At 48.9% G+C, this 18,973-nt stretch overlaps 1 protein-coding gene across 3 annotated transcripts in view; it reads left to right on the forward strand.

Moving 5' to 3' along the window:
• Window positions 1-18,973, forward strand: part of ZBTB7C (zinc finger and BTB domain containing 7C) — a 250,850-nt gene that overhangs the window by 214,028 nt on the left and 17,849 nt on the right. The window lies entirely within an intron of this gene.

Genomic DNA, 18,973 nt, shown 5'->3' on the forward strand with positions numbered 1-18,973 from the left:
ACTCATTTGAAATAAGATGGGTTTATGAAGCAATTCTATATCCTCCCACCACACTGACAAAGAATTCTAAGAAACAGTAGTCCATATCCGGAATCACTGTTCAGTGTTGGACATCATATTTGCTGAATGCACAAAGCTTCACAGCTTGTCTCTCATCGTACAAAGTCTGGTACCTCACTTCATTTAAAGATTTTCAGAGACTTTGAGACTAAAGATTTCATTTTGGACTTGTTATGGTTTGAAGGAATTCTGTAGAAGGTTGTTTATTGCATATGTACATGGTCATTGTGTTGCCTAGACGTTGCTGATGTTCTCTTTGCAACACAGGGGTTTGTTTGGTTACTGAAAGTACCGTATTTTTCACCCTATAGGACACACTTTTTCCCCTCCAAAAATGAAGGGGAAATCTGGGTGCATCCTATGGGGCGAATGCAGGCTTTCACTGAAGCTTGGAGAGTGAGAGGGGTCGGTGCGCACCGACCCCTCTCGCTCTCCAGGCTTCAGGAAGACATCCGCAGCCTAGGCAGCCCTGCGGGAGTTTGGGCTGGGTGTTCATCAGTATGCGGATGATACCCAGCTCTACCTCTCTTTTAAATCAGAACCAGTGAAGATCCTGTGTGAGTGTCTGGAGGCGGTTGGAGGATGGATGGCGGCTAACAGATTGAGGTTGAATCCTGACAAGACAGAAGTACTGTTTTTGGGGGACAGGAGGTGGGCAGGTGTGGAGGATTCCCTGGTCCTGAATGGTGAACTGTGAGCTAGATGAACCAATGGTGTGACTTGCTACCTGGACACTGAGCTCCAGCACTGAGGGCCTTCTGGCGGTTCCCTGCCTGTGAGAAGCCAAGTTACAGGGAACCAGGCAGAGGCCTTCTCGGTAGTGGCGCCCTCCCTGTGGAACGCCCCCCACCAGATGTCAAAGAGAACAACAACTACCAGACTTTTAGAAGACATCTGAAGGCAGCCCTGTTTAGGGAAGCTTTTAATGTTTGATGTATTACAGTATTTTAATATTTTTTTTGGAAGCCGCCAAGAGTGGCTGGGGAAGCCCCGCCATATGGGTGGGCTATAAATAAATTATTATTATTATTATTATTATTATTATTATTATTATTATTATTATTATATCATCATCATCATGCTGCAGCAGCTGAAGACTCCTGCCCTGGGAGACTCTCCCATTTTACAGAATTGTAGAGTTGGAAGGGACCCTGAAAATCAGTGTGGTGAGCCAGTGTAGTGAGCCAGTGTGGTGCAGTGGTTAAGAGCGATAGACTCCTAATCTGGGGAACCGGGTTCGATTCCCCGCTCCTCCACCTGCAGCTGCTGGGTGACCTTGGGCTAGTCACACTTCTTTGAAGTCTCTCAGCCCCACTCACCTCACAGAGTGTTTGTTGTGGGGGAGGAAGGGAAAGGAGATTGTGAGCCGCTTTGAGACTCCTGAAGGGGAGTGATAAAACGGGATATCAAATCCAAACTCTTCTTCTTCTTCTTCATTTATTCCAACCCCCTGCAATGTAGGAATCTCAGCTAAAGCATCCATCCAACCTCTGCTTAAAAACCTCCAAGGAAGGAGAGCCCAACAGCTCTGGCGATGTCATACAGCGCTATAAATACTCGTTTTGTTTTGCCTTGCCCCCTACCCCGTGCAGCTCAGAACTGCCTCTGCCAGCTTACATGGGGGGAAACTGAGGCAACAAATGAAAGTCAGATGACAAGCCATTAGCAAGTGCGGAAGGCAAGGGCCTCAATTATCTATTAACCAACACAGAGCATGACACAAAGGCAGGAAGGAGCGATTTAAGCTCTAGCAGGAAATCTTTTCTTCAGGACGACTTCTGTAGTTTGACGGATTAGCGTAATCTTGTGTATGGATCTTAATCCGCTCCTTACTGCCTTGCACAAATCAACATGGAAAAGGGAACCATCTTTTTGTTGTTGTTGCTGCTGGGTTGGTACTGTTTGAGAGGGCAAAAGAAAGGCAGAGGTTGGGAGCTGGTAGCTTCACCCATGCCGTGGGCCTGGTTGCTGGTGCCTGGGAAGCAGTGAAACATTCCTCATTACTTTTGTGTGGAATTGTGGTGTGTGTTTGGGTGTGTGTGTGTTTCAACAGCAGATTTCACGTTGCCTCTTGCGTTAGCGAGCACGGTCACAGAATCATACAGTCTGTATTCTGGGGGTTTTTATGTTTGTTGTTTTGTTACGTTTTTATACATGCTGCAAGCCACCCAGAGTGGCAGGGGAAACCCAGCCAAATGGGCTTGATATCAATAATAAAATTATCACCATCATTATCATCATCATAAGAGATCGTTTAAAAAAATAAGATTGGAAGTTTTATTTACAACATAACATAACCCCCCCCATCCCCCCCAATACAGAAATCCACCCTCATTAAACGTGAACAGAACATACAATAAGCATAACATACAACAATACAAACAACCAAATAAAAGACTTCCTTTATCCTGTATCTGGCCTCCTTATTTACTAATTATAAGCTGTTTCCTTAAGAGATTGTTTAGTTCAACTGCCTGCTGGCGAAATAAATAGAGTGCTATCTGCTTCCTTTTCAGGGGCGAACGAAGGCTAACCAACACTCAGGGTGGGGCAAACCGCCGGCTGCGTACACATTGCGTCGCTGTGTACGACGCATGAGTGGTGTCACTACGTAGGCTGCATGTGTGGCGTCACTACGTACAGCGCATGCGTGCAACACCGTGCATGCGTTGTATGTAGCGGTTTGCCGCCGCCGCCCGAACACCATATTGATGGTTGTGGGATCCTCTGCTCGTGGCTCTAGCGGCGGTGGAGGGATCCCACCACTGTCCATATGGTGCTTGGGCGGCACTGGTGGCAAACCGCTATGTACAGCGCATGTGCAGTGTTGCTACGTACAGCGCGTGCATTGTACGTAGCGGTTTGCAGCCAGCGCCACTCGAACGCCGTGCGGACGGTGGCGGGATCCTCTGCTCATGGCTGCAGCCATGAACGGGGGATCCTCCACATGTGGATGTGGTGCTGCCGGGGTAGCGGGGCGAGCACCCCGCAGGGTGCCTTCTTGTCACCCCTCCAGGCATGGCACCTGGGGCGCAGTGCCCCCCCTTGCGACACCACTGGTCCTTTTATATGCAAGGTATGCTGCTCTGCATCAGGATCAGGCCAAAGAGCCATCTAGTCTATCACAGGGGAATCTGAATGCCACCCCAGACTGCAACACTCCCGATAGGTGGGATATTATGTTCTTTGTTTTGGTCTACATGTATAGGATTCTACATGCACAGCCTGTATTTAAATGTTCAGACTGTGTGTGGAGCAGTGGCGTAGCGTGGGGGTGCAGGAGGGGGCGGGTCGCACCTGGCGCAACATCTGGGAGGGCGCACGCTCGCACTCGCAGCTCTCTGAGTGCTAAAATCCACGGATTAGGGGGCGCAAATTACTTGCCTTGCCCCGGCTGCTGACAACCCACGCTACGCCACTGGTGTGGAGCCATCAGAAGTGGGATCAGCACCCTTGTTGACTATGGAGGGCCGTGTCTCTCTTGTCCTCTGTGCCAAGAGTGGGTTCTCTTCTTGGCCAGATTTTAAAAGCGCCCTGTGGGCAATCAGTTCAGACCTGTGGCCAGAGTTGATCTGGCCCTCTTCCGGCATCCCAGGAAGAGACTAGAGCAGGGGTCAGCAAACTTTTTCAGCAGGGGGCCGGTCCACTGTCCCTCAGACTTTGTGGGGGACCAGACTATATTTTGGAGAGAAAAAATGAACAAATTCTTACACCCCACAAATAACCCAGAGATGCATTTTCACAGGGTTTTTTTCCCTTTACCTTTACTCATGTAAAAACACGCTGATTCCCGGACCGTTTGCGGGCCGGATTTAGAAGGCAATTGGCCTGGATCCGGCCCCGGGGCCTTAGTTTGCCTACCCATGGACTAGAGATAGAAAGGGTGGCACAGAGAGAGGGGGGGACCCCTGAGAGATTGCTCCAAAGGGAATGTGGGTCTTGAGTTAGGACCATGGTTGCCTCCACACACTCAGCATGGTTACAGTGGGTATGGGGAGTATCGGCTAATCTTAGATGGTAAAGGAAAAAAACCAAACAAAGGCAACCTTTCACTTCCACTGAACAGGCCCACAGTGCCGCAGAGATTGCTTCCTGAAATTTCTGCTTCCTAAGGCCCGGGAACCTGATGCCACATTGAGTGATTATCCTGGAACTGCACACTAGAAGGATTAAGGAGGCTGTAACATAAACCCTTATTTGTGTGGTCACTATTTAGGGCGGTGCTGAATATTCAAGTTGAAACTGGATATCTCAGCAGAGTTGAATCCTCCTCCCGAAAAATACTTCGATTGTGTGAATGTTCACCTCCCCCACTCCCTTTTGAATAAAAGTGCTGTTTGGCATCATTTCATCCCCCTGGCTCCTGCTTCTTCCTAAACTAGTCACATGGGTGATTTCGACGGATTCAACGTGCATGGGTTGGGGAGCACATGTTGTAACAACCTCGCTGGAAGCTGAGCAGGTCTTGAGTTTGGTCACTTCCTGGATGAAGTTCCGGAGTTGCTGGGTCAGGGAGTGGCTCCCCCATGTGGTGAACCACTGAACAGCAGGTGGCACCTCCTTGTGAATTACCTTCAGGCCCTAAACTGGTTCTTACCTCCGACTGAAGTTCCCATTTGAAGTCTGCAAACGCATCCTCTTTTTTAGTCTTCAAAATATGGCAACCCTAATCTATCTAGTTTAAAATATATATATCTCATTTAATTTAATTTTTACATGAAATTTCCAAAAAACATACAACGTATTTTCTCATTTTATTCAGTGTTTTGGATTTCCATCAACCACATCTGAAGATTTTTTCAGTCTTTTTCACTTGATCTGCATTTCATTATTTTCACTATTACTTTTAATAGTCCTTCTCTAAAAATTCTCTTCATACTTTTCCTTGCAATATTCGCATAGTCCTCCTTACAAAACTTCTTGCAATCCTGCTAGCGTAATCTGTTGGTTACAATTGCTTTTCAGATAGTTCACATATTTACTCCAGTCCTCTGAGAATCTCTGATCCCGCAGGTTTCGAATCCTTCCTGTCATCTTGTCTAATTCTGCATAGTCCATTAATTTCATCTGCCATTCCTCTTTCGCTGGTAATTCTTCTTGTTTCCATTTCTTGTTTCCATTTCTGTGCCAATATTCTTGCTGCTGTATCATCTATCTATCTATCTATCTATCTATCTATCTATCATCTATCTATCTATCTATCTATCTATCATCTATCATCTATCTATCTATCTATCTATCTATCTATCATCTATCATCTATCATCTATCATCTATCATCTATCTATCTATCATCTATCTATCTATCTATCTATCATCTATCATCTACCTATCTATCATCTATCATCTATCTATCTATCATCTATCTACCTATCTAGATAGCTATCTAGTTATCTAGCTATCTAGCTATCTAGCTGTCTAGCTATCTAATCTATCTATCTTATATATTGGCCCAAACATATGCAAATATCCCACCCTACTCCTCTCTGCAAGACGGAAAAACACAAATCCATTGGGGTCAAAAACCGACAGCAACTAGGAAACCTGGCCATCGCCCCCCCCCCAAAAGGTGCTGCTGCTTCTCTCCGGTGCGACCTGCTACGCTCTTTCTCTCTCAACCACATACACTGTTGTTTTCTTAAACAGCTCTCCTGTTTGCTGACGCTGCATTTCCAATCGCAGCTGTGGACTGCCCTGAGTGGTTTGTGGCAAAGGGGAATGACTCAGCAGAGGAAAGGGAGGAGGAGGAGGAGGAGAAGAAGAAGAAGACACAGGGAGCATTGTCATTGCTGGAGGCTTGGTTCCTGCCCCCCTTCGAATGAGAGAGTCGGGGGAGGACGGGAACCCTAATAGCCAAGATGGTGGCTTTTGTAGGTGGCTGCTGCCAGATAGAATTTCTGTTTTCACCAGCCTGGAAAAAAGCAGAGTCCTCTTCCCCTTGCCCAGATTTAAAATGCCTTGGGGGTTTTTTATATAGAAAAAGCTGCCCCTTAGCTCCATTTTCATTTGTTTCTGGCCCCCAGAAAGCGGGGGGAAATATTTCAGACATTCCACGCACCATTTCTGTCTTTCTGATCTGCCTGCTTGAATCGAGGAGGTACTTCAGCTTGCATTTTTGCCTTGCTTTGTGGCTGGCAGCTGTGGACTCTACCCTATTGGTTTCAAGCCTTTGGTTGGTACATTGCCTGCAGTGGTATTCTGTACCAGAGGGGTGAGCATAGCATAGACTTGAGACCTGCTGGCCGATCCCTTGATGATTTGAAGGAAATCAGCAAGAGTTTCTGATCTCCCCCAGCTTGCTTTACTAATGCCAACAAACTGGACTTGTAAACAGCCGATGAAGCTGAATTTAGGCAGATGCAGGGCAGGCAAAAGGAAGAACTAAACAATAGAACTCATTCCCACAAAAGGGAGTGATGGACACCAACCTCTGTTGTTGTTTAGTCGTTTAGTCGTGTCCGACTCTTCGTGACCCCATGGACCAGAGCACGCCAGGCACTCCTGTCTGCCACTGCCTCCCACAGTTTGGTCAGACTCATGTTCGTAGCTTCGAGAACACTGTCCAACCATCTCATCTTCTGTCGTCCCCTTCTCCTTGGGCCCTCCATCCTTCCCAACATCAGGGTCTTTTCCAGGGAGTCTTCTCTTCTCATGAGGTGGCCAAAGTATTGGAGCCTCAGCTTCACGATCTGTCCTTCCAGTGAGCACTCAGGGCTGATGGATCGGTTTGATCTTCTTGCAGTCCATGGGACTCTCAAGAGTCTCCTCCAGCACCATAATTCAAAAGCATCAATTCTTTGGCGATCAGCCTTCTTTATGGTCCAGCTCTCACTTCCATACATCACTACTGGGAAAACCATAGCTTTCACTATACGGACCTTTGTTGGCAAACACCAACCTCTAGAGGGGTTTAAAAGAGGACTGGACAAATTCATGGATGAGGCCTGTTGATGACTGCTAGCCATGATGGACCCAATGCTCTTTCCCTCCACACTTGGAGGCAATACGTAATGGTTTTGAAAACCAGTTTCTGGAAACCACCAGAACAGAGAGTGTTGTTGTTGTGCTTGAATCCTGCTTGCGGGTTTCCCATGGGCATCTAGTTGGCCACTGTGAGAACAGGGTGCTGTGCTAGACGGGCCATTGGCCTGAACAGCAGGCACTTCTTATGTTCTTATATGTTCTTATCTCCTGTCCACTCTGGTCGCATTGTTGAAATGAAGAAAGCAGGGTATGTGTGGGTTGGTAGGGTTGTCCACCATGAGTGGATTTTCAAATATGGGAGGACCACTATTGTGCTAGGCCTGGGGGTAACCTGTGAAACGCGGTCCAGGACCGGTCCAGAAACCAAAGTTTCCGCTGGGAGTCAGTCCGACTGGGCCAAGGCAGGACATGAGGCAGGAAACCAGGCAAGGACAGGTACAGGATCTAGCATCTACCTCCCGCAAACTGGGGCAGGGTCCGACAGCCTTTTATCTTTGTCGGGGTAGTGGCCGGTCCTGATCCCCTGGCCTCTCAGCTCCCTGTTTCACCCGAAGGTGAGCTCTCCTCCTGCGAGTACTCAGGTCTCTCCTTCTCTCAGACCTTAGTCTCTGCAACTCGGGAGACGTCGATGGGTTACTAGACCCAGGGGCCGCCTCAGCCTCCCCTGACCCAACCGGTAGTGGAGCAGCTGTAAGTGATGGCCCAGCTGAAGACAATGAGGTCATCCCCACATCTGGAGCCAGGGCAGGCTCAGGCCCCTGACTCGACCCAGCTGGTGTTTGTTGCAGGGGAACCTGTGCAGACTGGGACTCTTCAGGATCAGGCCCCAGACTTGGTTCAGATGATGCCTGAGGCAAAGGATCCAGCACAGATTGAGTCTCCTCTGGTTCCGAGTCCGAGCCCGAGTCCCAGGCCATCACAGTGATCTCTGGAACTCAGAACAAGTTCCTGGGCTCAGAATTGTTTGATTCGACATGGAAGCTTGTTGTGTGGATATCTATAGCATGAATCAAAGCTAGCAGTGAGCAAGTGGAAGGACCTATGTGATTGCTAGCACCTGCCTCTTTCCCCGATCCTCACCAGCACCAGTAAGTGCTGGGAATGGCAATTCTGAAGCCTGTTTGCTCAGATGCAACTGAATGAGCCAACTCTTCCTGGGTAGCCGCTGCTGGTCACTGTGGACAATTGTGAGCTAGATGAACCAATGGTGTGACTCGCTATTAGGCAGCTTCATATTTTCCTATTCTCCCCTACTCTTCAAACGAAATATATTGGGGTGTTACGGTGAAGCATGCCTCCCATGTTAATTCTGCAAGCCTTGTGGAATTGGTGATAAGCTCTTGGTGGGTGCAATGCGGGAAGGTGTGGAGCTCGAGAGAGAGGGCCAGTTGATTGATGTCATTGCCTTGGTACACAAAAATATATTTTGTTGCAGTGGACCCCTTGGAGCAGAAGCCACTGGATGAGGAGGGTGGGGGAGGAAATCCATCTCAGGAAATCAACTCCGCCGATTTGTATTTAATTGCCGTCCCCCTCGATAAGGAACGGTCCCAGAACCCAACAGCTGTCAGCACCCACACGGCCAGAGAGTTAAAATTATGGGCAGAGAGGAGGCCAGGATGTTTAAATATGGAAGAGGGACGGCTTGGACCGAAACTTGAGCAAATCGAACCTGCTTGTTAGGATCATGCTATTACATGGAAATGTGCAATTACGTCCGAAAATTGCATGTTTCTGCTGGTGGGTCAGGCAGTCGCCGTTTTACTCATTTCCTCCACAAAGGGATAGAATGGAAATCACCAGATGCCAACTGCTGAGGGGAGGGAAAGCTCCCCTCCCCTTCCAACACATTTTGACTCAACGTAAGGTCATTTGGAGCTCCATTACGGGGCCCTTGTCAAGGACAGAAAATCCCAGGTTCCTGGTTGCGTGCACTTAGAATATTGATGCTGGTTCCTAAAGATGTGGTGGGTGACTCCAGGAAAGCTAAGCTGTCTTCTTCCAGCTCTACTGGCCCCTACTTGCTTTCTAAGCCTTCATTGGACATTTCTAGAGCTCTCCAGCTTATCTTATGCTGCTTGTTGTATTTGGGTTTTGGTACTGACATTATGGAAGACTTTCCCAAGGTGCTTGGCGGTGCCCTAAGAGTTTCCCAGGTACTTACCCCAGATACTTCAAGATCATCACAAGTTTGTTTCTGGGTTTGATTCAATTTTTCATTTCGAAGTTTTGAGCCAATGTATCTGAACAGCAGCCTACTCCTGTAGGAATCTGCCTAGTTGTTGAAATGATCTAAGATCCGACTCTGGGTGCTTTGCACATATCTTCCGAAGGAAGGTGTGTAACTCCCAGTGACAGGGTCTTCTAAGTAATGGCACCTTGCCTGTAGAGCCCTTTCTTCTTTCCATTTGCTGATGCCTAATTCATTGACTTTCAGGTTCCGGGTGAAGGCTGAGGCTGCCATCCCAGCTCCTTTCACCTGGGAGTAAGCCCTGCTGAATTCAGGAGGATTTACATCTGAGTAGACCAAGTTAGGGTTGTTTCCCCATGTGTTGGGTTCGTGGCAGAAAATCTGCTTCGCTTAGAAAAAGTCGCAGGCAGACTCTGTCGCATTTCCAGACCAGGGTGGGGGTTTTAAGGCACACAACACCACTTGCTGAAGCGAAGTGCTGGGTTGGTCTAGTTCGCGGGCAGGAGACTGCTTGGGAACCTCAGTTCTCTTAGCGCGGACCTTTCTGCAGCCAAAATAGCACCACCAAGGCAGACAAAGAGCTATCAGCAGTCTTGGGGAGACACTAGAATTCAGTGGTTCTCAACCTGTGGGTCCCCAGATGTTGTTGGACTACAACTCCCATCATCCCTGAGCTCTGGCCTTGCTAGCTGGGGGGTGATGGGAGTTGTAGTTCAACAACAACTGGGGACCCATAGGTTGAGAAAGGCTGCACTGGATGAAGACTGAGCACACTCCGTGGGCACAGAATGCTGTCTGAGGGGCAAAGCGGAACACCATGGGTGAGGTGGGAATGGAAGGGAGTATCTGGAAAAGGGGCCAGGGCTGAATGGCTGCAGCCCTGAACAAGAACACTCCAGAGGGTAACCCCATTTATACACATATTTCTCCCCCTCTCTCTTTACTTGCTCTCCCTTAAAAAAATAAAAAAAGACCAGCTACACTATTGCTTCTCTGTGGTAGGCAATTTTTCACAGCAGAAAAGCTGAAGTTGAAAAGAGGGGTGGAGTAGGGACACAACGAACCCCGAGATAAATCTCGAAGCACTGCAGATTGCAAAGCAAAGCCTCTTTCAGAGGCCGGGGTGGGTTTGGCTGCGGTTTCGCAAATATAGTCTCCAGGGTGTGTCCAGGGGAGGTTTGCAATAACAAACTTGGCCTGAGCCCCACATGCCAAAAGGAGAGACAATGGCAGGTTTCCCCCTTCGGCTGTGATCTTGTGGTGTTGTGTGGTTGGGTGTGTGTGTGCGTGTGTGCATTGGAGGAGTGGCGGGGGGGGGGGCGGACGAAAGAGAGAGCAGAGGGAGGGTTGTTGATTGCTAGTGCTCATAAGGCGGTTCAGGAGATTTATGAGCCAAAGCCTGCCTCGCTTGGAATGCTTCGTGGCTCGGGGGAGTGGGCGTCTCGGTGGATTAATGGATTCTGGTTTTTACCTTGCAAGCTTGAATTTCAAACCCCAACCCTGTACAGACTGGCTTGAAGTTTATTTTCAGCCAGTGATGGCTGCCGTTTTTATATGCAGAACGGAGAAGGCTGCTCCCAACCAAAGCTCTTTCAGGTCATACACACTCTCTCCATGTACAGAGTCCGTTCGCGAACCACAACAAAGACCGGGCTCTCGTTCAACAATTTTCGACCCCTTCCTGCACAAGTGTCTCCCATAAGCCCTGTGCGTAGGCCGCGCCTTTCCGCATCACTCCTCAAAAAGCGAGCACCGTTTTGCATAAAAATGCACATGCTCTAACTTATATGCAGATTAAGAAACAATTGCAGTCACAGGGCCGTCTTAGGCATATCCGGTGCCGTGGTGCAAAGCTCACTCCGGTGTCCCCCTCTTCCCGTTTCCTGGAGTTTTTTTTAGGGAGGATGGTGCTGCCAGCAGGGCTGCAGGAGGCGGGCAGCAGCTGGAGGGCAGCTCCTCCTGGCGGGGAAGAGGCAGAGGCTGGACGCAGGGCCTCCTGGCTCAGCTGGCCGCTTCGTGCCATAGTCGCCACGGCAGATGGAGCCTCCGGGTGCGGCGCTGCTTTGGCGCAGCGTGACGGAGGCGGGTGAGGGTGGTGAGCTAATGCCGGGAGGCCTCTTCCCTGGCACCCTCCAGAACCTGGCACCCTGGTGCCCCGTGCCACTAGACTCTATGGGTAAGATGCCCCTGTGCAGTCCTTTAAATTAGAAAGGCATCTCATCATAGCTGGGAAGATTTGGACCAGGTGAAAGCCTGCTATCCCGTTGCTACTAAGTGGGATGTGGAGCTTCAAAGCTCCCTCCTGCTCTTCCTTGTTTGGGTTCTTCATCTTCAAACTGAACCAAGCCGCCTTTCAAATAGAGGACAGTCCTCTGTAAAAAGGACACTCTAACCACAAGGGAGCTTTGCCAGACAGGCTGTATCTCTTCTAGCAGGAGCAAATTCCCATCTTTTAGGACACATCATTTGGTTGTAGAGAAGAAATGCATGTGGCATCAACTTAAAGCGTAGGACAGGAGCAGGCAATATAGTGACCTCCAGATGTAATAATAATAATAATAATAATAATAATAATAATAATAATAATAATTTATTACTTATACCTTGTCTGGGCGGTTTCCAGCAGAATATTGAAACATGATAAAATATCAAACATTAAAAACTTCCCTAAACAGGGCTGTCTTCTAAATGTCAGGTAGTTGTTTATTTCCTTGACATCTGATGGGAGGGCGTTCCACAGCATTCCACTACTGAGAAGGGCCTCTGCCTGGTTCCCTGTAGCTTATCTTCTCGCAGCGAGGGAACTGCCAGAAGGCCCTCGGGTCTGGACCTCTGTGTTCGGGATGAATGATGGGGGTGGAGATGCTCCTTCAGGTATATGGGCCACAACTTCCATCAGCCTTGGCCAACGTGGCTGATGGTGATGAATTAAGAGAGTTGTGATCCACAACATTTGAAGGGCACCAGGTGTCTCCTGCTGGTGTAGATGATTATCAGGTTCTACAGAGCGTTGTCCATGTGTAAGGTGGTTTGCACAATTTAAAAGAACAGGTCCCTACCCCAAAGCAGAGGTGGATTTCAGGGAGCATGGCAGGTTCCCCCATACTGGGCACTGAAGGGGGCGCCACACTTCAGCGTAACTATGATGTACTGAACGCGTACAACAGAAGGCAAGAGGTGGCGGCTGACACATTTTGACCTTGCATAGGGCGCTGCTGAAATTTGAATTACCATAGTCCGCCCCTGCCCAAGAGTCATGCAGTCTGTAAATCAAGATGCATGTGGCAACTGAGGAGGAAGAGAGAAATGTGGACACAACAGTATGCACTTATTGCAGTTGCCTGTACAGTGGTACCTTGGTTGTCAAACTTAATCTGTTCCAGGACTCAAGGGAAGATTCAAAAACCAAGGCACGGCTTCTGATTGGCCGCAGGAGCTTCCTGCACTCAATCGGAAGCCGTGAAAGCCACGTTGGACGTTCGGCTTCCCAAAAATGTTTGCAAAACGGAACACTCACTTCCGGGTTTTGGCATTTGGGAGCCAAAACGTCCAAGTAGCAACCAAGGTACGGCTGTACAGTGGCGTAGCGTGGGTTGTCAGCACCCGGGGCAAGGCAAGTAATTTGCGCCCCCTAACCCGTGGATTTTAGCACTGATTTTAGCACTGCGAGTGTGAGCGCGCCCCCCCCAGATGTTGCACCTGGTGCGGCTGGCCCCCCTGCCCCCCCACGCTACGCCACTGCGACTGTACTTAGGACCCCTCCAGCGTCCTTTATATTGTGCAGTCATGACAATTTGCGCTCATAATGATATCGGGGCAGTCATACACAATCCCGCTTCTGATACTGTTTGTACCTGGAAAGGTTTCCAGGTGGATGTGCTGCTTTGGTGCACATCCTGCAACATACAAAATGAATATGAACAAAAGGAAGACAAAACAATCCTCAGGATCCCACCCCTTTGGGGTGTTAACGGCCCATCAGTGGGTACCAGCACACTTCATTATACTTCATTCAGGCTTTTATATGTGACTAGTCCAGGTGTCGGAGGATACAAAAACGGAAAAGGAAAGATTATTAATGGATAAACATGCAGACACATATCCTTCCAAACCCCCATGCCATGTTATTGTTTGTTGCATGTTGACACTAAAGCTTTAATTGTGAGCAAGCCAGGGCTGATGAGGGCTGTGGTTCAAAACATCTGAAGAGAACCAGGCCAGTGAAGACTGGGACTGAAACAGTTTGGGAGCAGATTATTTGAAGGAATGCCTGCACCCATATAAACCGCCCCCCCCAGGCCCAAGATTGGCCTCTGAATCCCCACTTGTAGACCTGCTGTCAACATTCATCAAAATAGTGTGTGCTAGAGATGCGGTCTTTTCGTTGGTGGCCCCATATCCCTGCAGCTCTGCCTAGAATAAGTTCAAATGGCTCCTTTCTCATTAGTTTTCAAATGTAACATAAAAACTAAATTGTTCCAACCTCCATTCAGTGAAAAGTGTTGCGAGCTGGGTTTTAAGCTTTTAGCTTCTGTTACTGGGACGTGTTATTTGCATTAAAAAAAAAATTGTTGCAGGGTTTTAATTCTCTGCCGTAAGCCATCTTGGGTGGTAGCAAGCCCCCCAAAGGCACCACTTCATTGCACTCTTAGCAAGGAGCACGCCCGGCAGAACAAAACAGGACTGACTTCTGAGTAGCCTTGGATAGGACTGCCCAGTTAATAAATAAAACAGAAAGGGGCTAGGAAGAGAAATGGCCGGCTTGCTGTTAGGTGTCACCTTCATCCCTCTCTCTGTCTCGGCTTCTGCCAGCTTCACCCTGAAGGGCATGAGATTTTGAAGGTCACTGCAGAGCCGGCTGTTGCATCCTGTCCAGCAGTGCAGAGCAACACAGCTGTCGAATTGTCAGGGCGGCCAAAGGGCGGCTGGGAGAGGCCTTTTCTCCAGACTTATGTCAATGTTGTTTAGAGGGATAGTTGGGATAATTAGCAAATGATCTGAGGGGTGGGGTGGGAGTCTGTGTGGAGAGCGCAGTTCTTTTGCTGCAGGTAAACAGGCCTAGCCCTCTAGGTGCCTGGGTGGAAGACACTGAACTGCGCAGAGATAGAGACAGAGCATTAGGGTTGGGGGATAAATTCGATTGGGTTTGCATTGAAAAGAGAGCCTAACTAAGCCTCTTTCCGAAACAAAATGTGAAACGAAACACAGCCAACTAATTTGCCCTTCTCTAAATTTGGCAGTGGAGTTATCCAGCCAAGCAATGTGTACATAAAATGCATATGCTGGGGTAAAGCATGCATGGAAATGCATGCTTGTAATGTACGCTGTGGGTTAAACCACAGAGCCTAGGGCTTGCCGATCGGAAGGTCGGCGGTTCGAATCCCCGCGACGGGGTGAGCTCCCGTTGCTCAGTCCCTGCTCCTGCCAACCTAGCAGTTCGAAAGCATGCAGTGCAGGCAGATAAACAGGTACCACTCTGGCGGGAAGGTAAACGGCATTTCCATGCGCTCCTCTAGTTCGCCAGAAGCGGCTTAGTCATGCTGGCCACATGACCCGGAAGCTGTACGTCGGCTCCCTTGGCCAATAAAGCGAGATGACGCTGCAACCCCAGAGTTGTCCACGACTGGACCTAATGGTCAGGGGTCCCTTTACCTTTACTTCTCCACTTAACATCACATGTTGTTTGGCTCTAAGAATGAGAAAACCTTCTTTTCCTTTCCGGTCTTGTGGATGGCTTATGCTTCCTTACTCAGAAACGTAGCAAAACAAACAAACAAAAAGCAGCCAAGCAACGACCAGAGCCACCAGCAAACATACATGTTGGACACGCGTGAAAGAGATTTGGAGACCTCTCTGCCTTCCACTGCTGGAAACCTAGAACTGGCTTCGATGGCTGGTGCATCTTAAACAACTCTTCTACCTTGAAAAGTCCAGGGCAGCTTGTCTCAGGGTACGGAGGGAAAGGAATGTGTTCTGATTGCAGAGCAGTCCGATGTTTACGGCGTGGGCTTCCTCAAGCGTGCCACTTCCCTCCCGCCCACAGAAGATCAATCAGCAGCTGAGACCTTGAGGTTATCTCTCTGCGCCATGCCCACTGCCCACACTCCTAGCCAGCCAGCCTCTCTTGCTTGGCAATTACTGTGTGGGAGAAGGATGGCCAGCCTTGGGAGATGGGATAGAAGCAGCAACCGAGAGCAGCTGCTCTTGCAAGCCAACCTTCCTCAATTAATTTAATTTATTAGGATTTATACACCGCCCTTCATCGTTAAGATCTCAGGGCGGTTCACAGAATAAAATACAGGATAAAAACGAGCAAACAATTAAAAGCAAAACAGCAGCTTTTGGCTTGGCTGGTTATTGGGGTTTTTCTGGTGGTGTTAAATCCGTGTTTTCTGTATTATTTAAGTTTTGTTTTAAACCATTAACTTGAGACACCTTCAACCTTGGGAAATCACCTAATAAATGCCCTTCGTGATACTTCCTTGGTTATATTCAGCACAAAAGACATCCTTATGTGCAGAAACCTGTTTTTAAGGGCACCCCTTTTCCCACCTGGGCTATGTTGTTCTCACAGGCAGACCTGCGCGTGGGCTTTGCTGTGTCAGATTGTGGGATAGGAGCTCACACGGCTGAGGGCTTCTGCATGCGAAGGAGTTTCCTGCACAAAGAAAGATAAAATGCCAGGGAGAAAGGTTTCTGGCCTAGCCCGTTCCTCAACAGCTAATTTTCTGGGTGCAAAGATCTTCCTTCTACCTGGACAGAGGGGAGCAGTCTGTACAATTTGCAAGTGGTATAGCTCGCCTCAAAAGCAGCAACAGTGCTGAAAATACATCTTTTGAGGGAACGTTTATGTTTCTAATTGCAGGTTAATGTAGAAATGAATTGGAACACAGGGCAAAAACTTGTGAAAGTGAGATTCATCCATCCCTACTTATCGCTCACTTCCCAATAGAAAATATTCCAGATACAAAGGTTAGCACTGACTCCTTCCATGGCTGACCCTGTTTAGATCTTAAGTGAAAATCTGTGCTCTTCAGCGCAGTTGCATTGCATCTTTAGCCTGTAGGAATGGGAAACACAACCCATTTTGGTTTCTCTCAGTTTCTCATTTTCCCAGTCTTGGGATGTTATGTGCAATACAGTGGTACCTCGGGTTAAGTACTTAATTCGTTCTGGAGGTCCGTTCTTAACCTGAAACTGTTCTTAACCTGAAGCACCACTTTAGCTAATGGGGCCTCCCGCTGCCGCCAGAGCACGATTTCTGTTCTCATCCTGAAGCAAAGTTCTTAACCTGAAGCACTATTTCTGGGTTAGCGGAGTCTGTAACCTGAAGCGTATTTAACCTGAAGTGTATGTAACCTGAGGTACCACCGTATTGCCTAATATACACATTTTTGCAAACCAATTCCCCCTCATACACAGCAATGGAAACTTCTATGTCATTTTCACCAATACACCTCAGGCTTATCCTTAAAGCCAAAAGGTGTATACCAAAACACTTTGGGTGAAAATGCAGGATTGCCAAAGGGTGTCTCCCCACCCCCCACCCCCCACCCCAGATGGCTGCCTGCCTTTTCATTTGATTATTTTTTTTAAAAAAATGCCTAGCCTGCAAAGCTGAATGTGCACATGTTAAATGCACATAAGTTAAAGGTAAAGGGTACCTTTTTATCCTGACCACCATCATACACGCTATCAGCAAATTCTTTCTCGGAACGTGGCTCCGTATGCAGGCAAAATGGTGCCGCCAATTCACAAAAAAAGCCCTAGATTTTATATGGGAGGCTAATAAATAAATTGCTGCTGCTGCTGCTGCTGTTATATTGTGCAATGCCTCTGAAAGCAAGTGCACAGAGGAGTCAGCTTGCCCCTGTCGCAGGACACAGGCAGGCAGACAACACGCTCTGTGCTGCCCCAACCTCTTGGGGCAACTTTGTTGTGCTGCAACGCTCAGGTGTGTTGCAGCGCCCCTGCCCGACCCTCTGCATCGGAGCAAGAGTTGCACCTATAACCCCGAATTTGGAACAGAGATTGTGCTGTAGCAATGAAGCTACACCCTCTGTGCTTGAAAAACCCATGCGGCACAAAACAAGTATTTCAGGGGATGGAAGGATGTGGGAGACACTGCGACCAAGGAGGAGTGCAGCGGCAGGGATAATTAAATGAAGGTGGAGGCCGAAGGCACAGGAGAATAATGGGAGGCGGCTCCATTTGTCGGGAACAGTCTAAATAAAGACCGAGAGCAGACAGAGGAGGGGAGGGAGGGGAGAGTGGAGGGCAGGGTGTGGGATGAGATCACGGAGGGCCTTGAAGGACAGAACAAGGAATTCAATGCCTAGCGCACGGCGAGACGCGATGTGTCTGGGGCACCTGGGAGCAGCCAGCGATGTTAATCGTGATTCCCTTAATGTGCTTTCTGAAGGAGCAAAGATGGGGCGGCGATAAGGACCGCAGGAGTAGTGAGATGATAGATGGGCATCTGGGGTGGGGAAGCAGAGACGGGAAGGGCAGGGAGGCACCTTTGTGGGAAGGTGGCGGGCAGTGGCGTAGCGTGGGTTGTCAGCACCCGGGGCAAGGCAAGTAATGTGCGCCCCCCCCGCTGCACTGTCCCTCCCCCAGATAGTCCCTCGCTCTCTCTCCGCACCGCACCGCACCGCACCGCACGCCTGGCACTCTCCCCTCCACAGTGGGCGGCGACCCGGCGGCTCGGATCGGATTCGCACAGCCAGCACTGCAGTGAGAGAGAGTGAGTGAGCCAGGTAGGGGCAGAGAGCTGCGAGTGCGAGCGCCCCCCCAGATGTTGCGCCTGGTGCGGCCGGCCCCCCCTGCACCCCCACGCTACGCCACTGGTGGTGGGGGACGCTTTGTGCTGGGGACAGGAAATAAAAATTCAGTGTCAACGTAAGCTGGAATCTATAGCCTAGGTAAGCATGGCAATATTGATGGGGTGGCGTGTGGCGATCAGACAGGGTCCCCAGACTATTGATCCCTGTGCCACCACTTTATTTCTCGCTGCCACCAGCCAGGACCTACCTGGTACAATACTGAGTCCAGTCAGGTTAAACTGGAACATAAACTTCTGTTTGTTTATTTATTGCAATTTAACAAGCATGTGGTTTCATAAACGGTATCGGTCAATTACAATCATGAGTTGCCTATCCAGACCTATAACTTCCGCTCCCTGCTCTCACTTACTAAACCACCTCTCAGATATTTACTTGTCTTCTTAGCCCCTAACTGTTCCTGACTCAGCCTATTTTGCTACACCAACTCAACCTACCCACAGACTCTATCCCAATTCACTCCCACTCCAGCCTACCACCCAACAAACTCCTCCCTTCAACCTTCCCAGAGCTGGTTTTATAGTCCCTCTGACTCCACCCCCTGGATTCTGACTGGGCAGCCTGTTTAACTATTTCACCTCCAGCACTCTCTCATATGTTAACGTCACATGAGGAAATAGTAAATTCTGGAGAAACCTTCCAGGGGCTACGTAGCAGGGTGGGCAGGACCAGGAGCAAAACTGGGTGGGCCAATGAATTGACTGGATTCGTGGGCATCCGGCTCTTGCATTGAAAACAGTGAGGTTGATAAGTCCCAGGATCAGAGCATCATTCTCTGAGGTGGTCCTGTTCTGGCATGCCCAGCACAGGAAAATTTGCACAACCCCCTCTCTATTGGCCTTTAGGAACACTCTAAATGGCCCTTCCATTTCAGAACTGTTTTGTCTGTTGCTTTT

Source organism: Podarcis tiliguerta, assembly GCF_965153285.1.
Source record: "Podarcis tiliguerta genome assembly, chromosome: 11".
In the NCBI taxonomy this organism is placed as follows: Eukaryota; Metazoa; Chordata; class Lepidosauria; order Squamata; family Lacertidae; genus Podarcis; species Podarcis tiliguerta.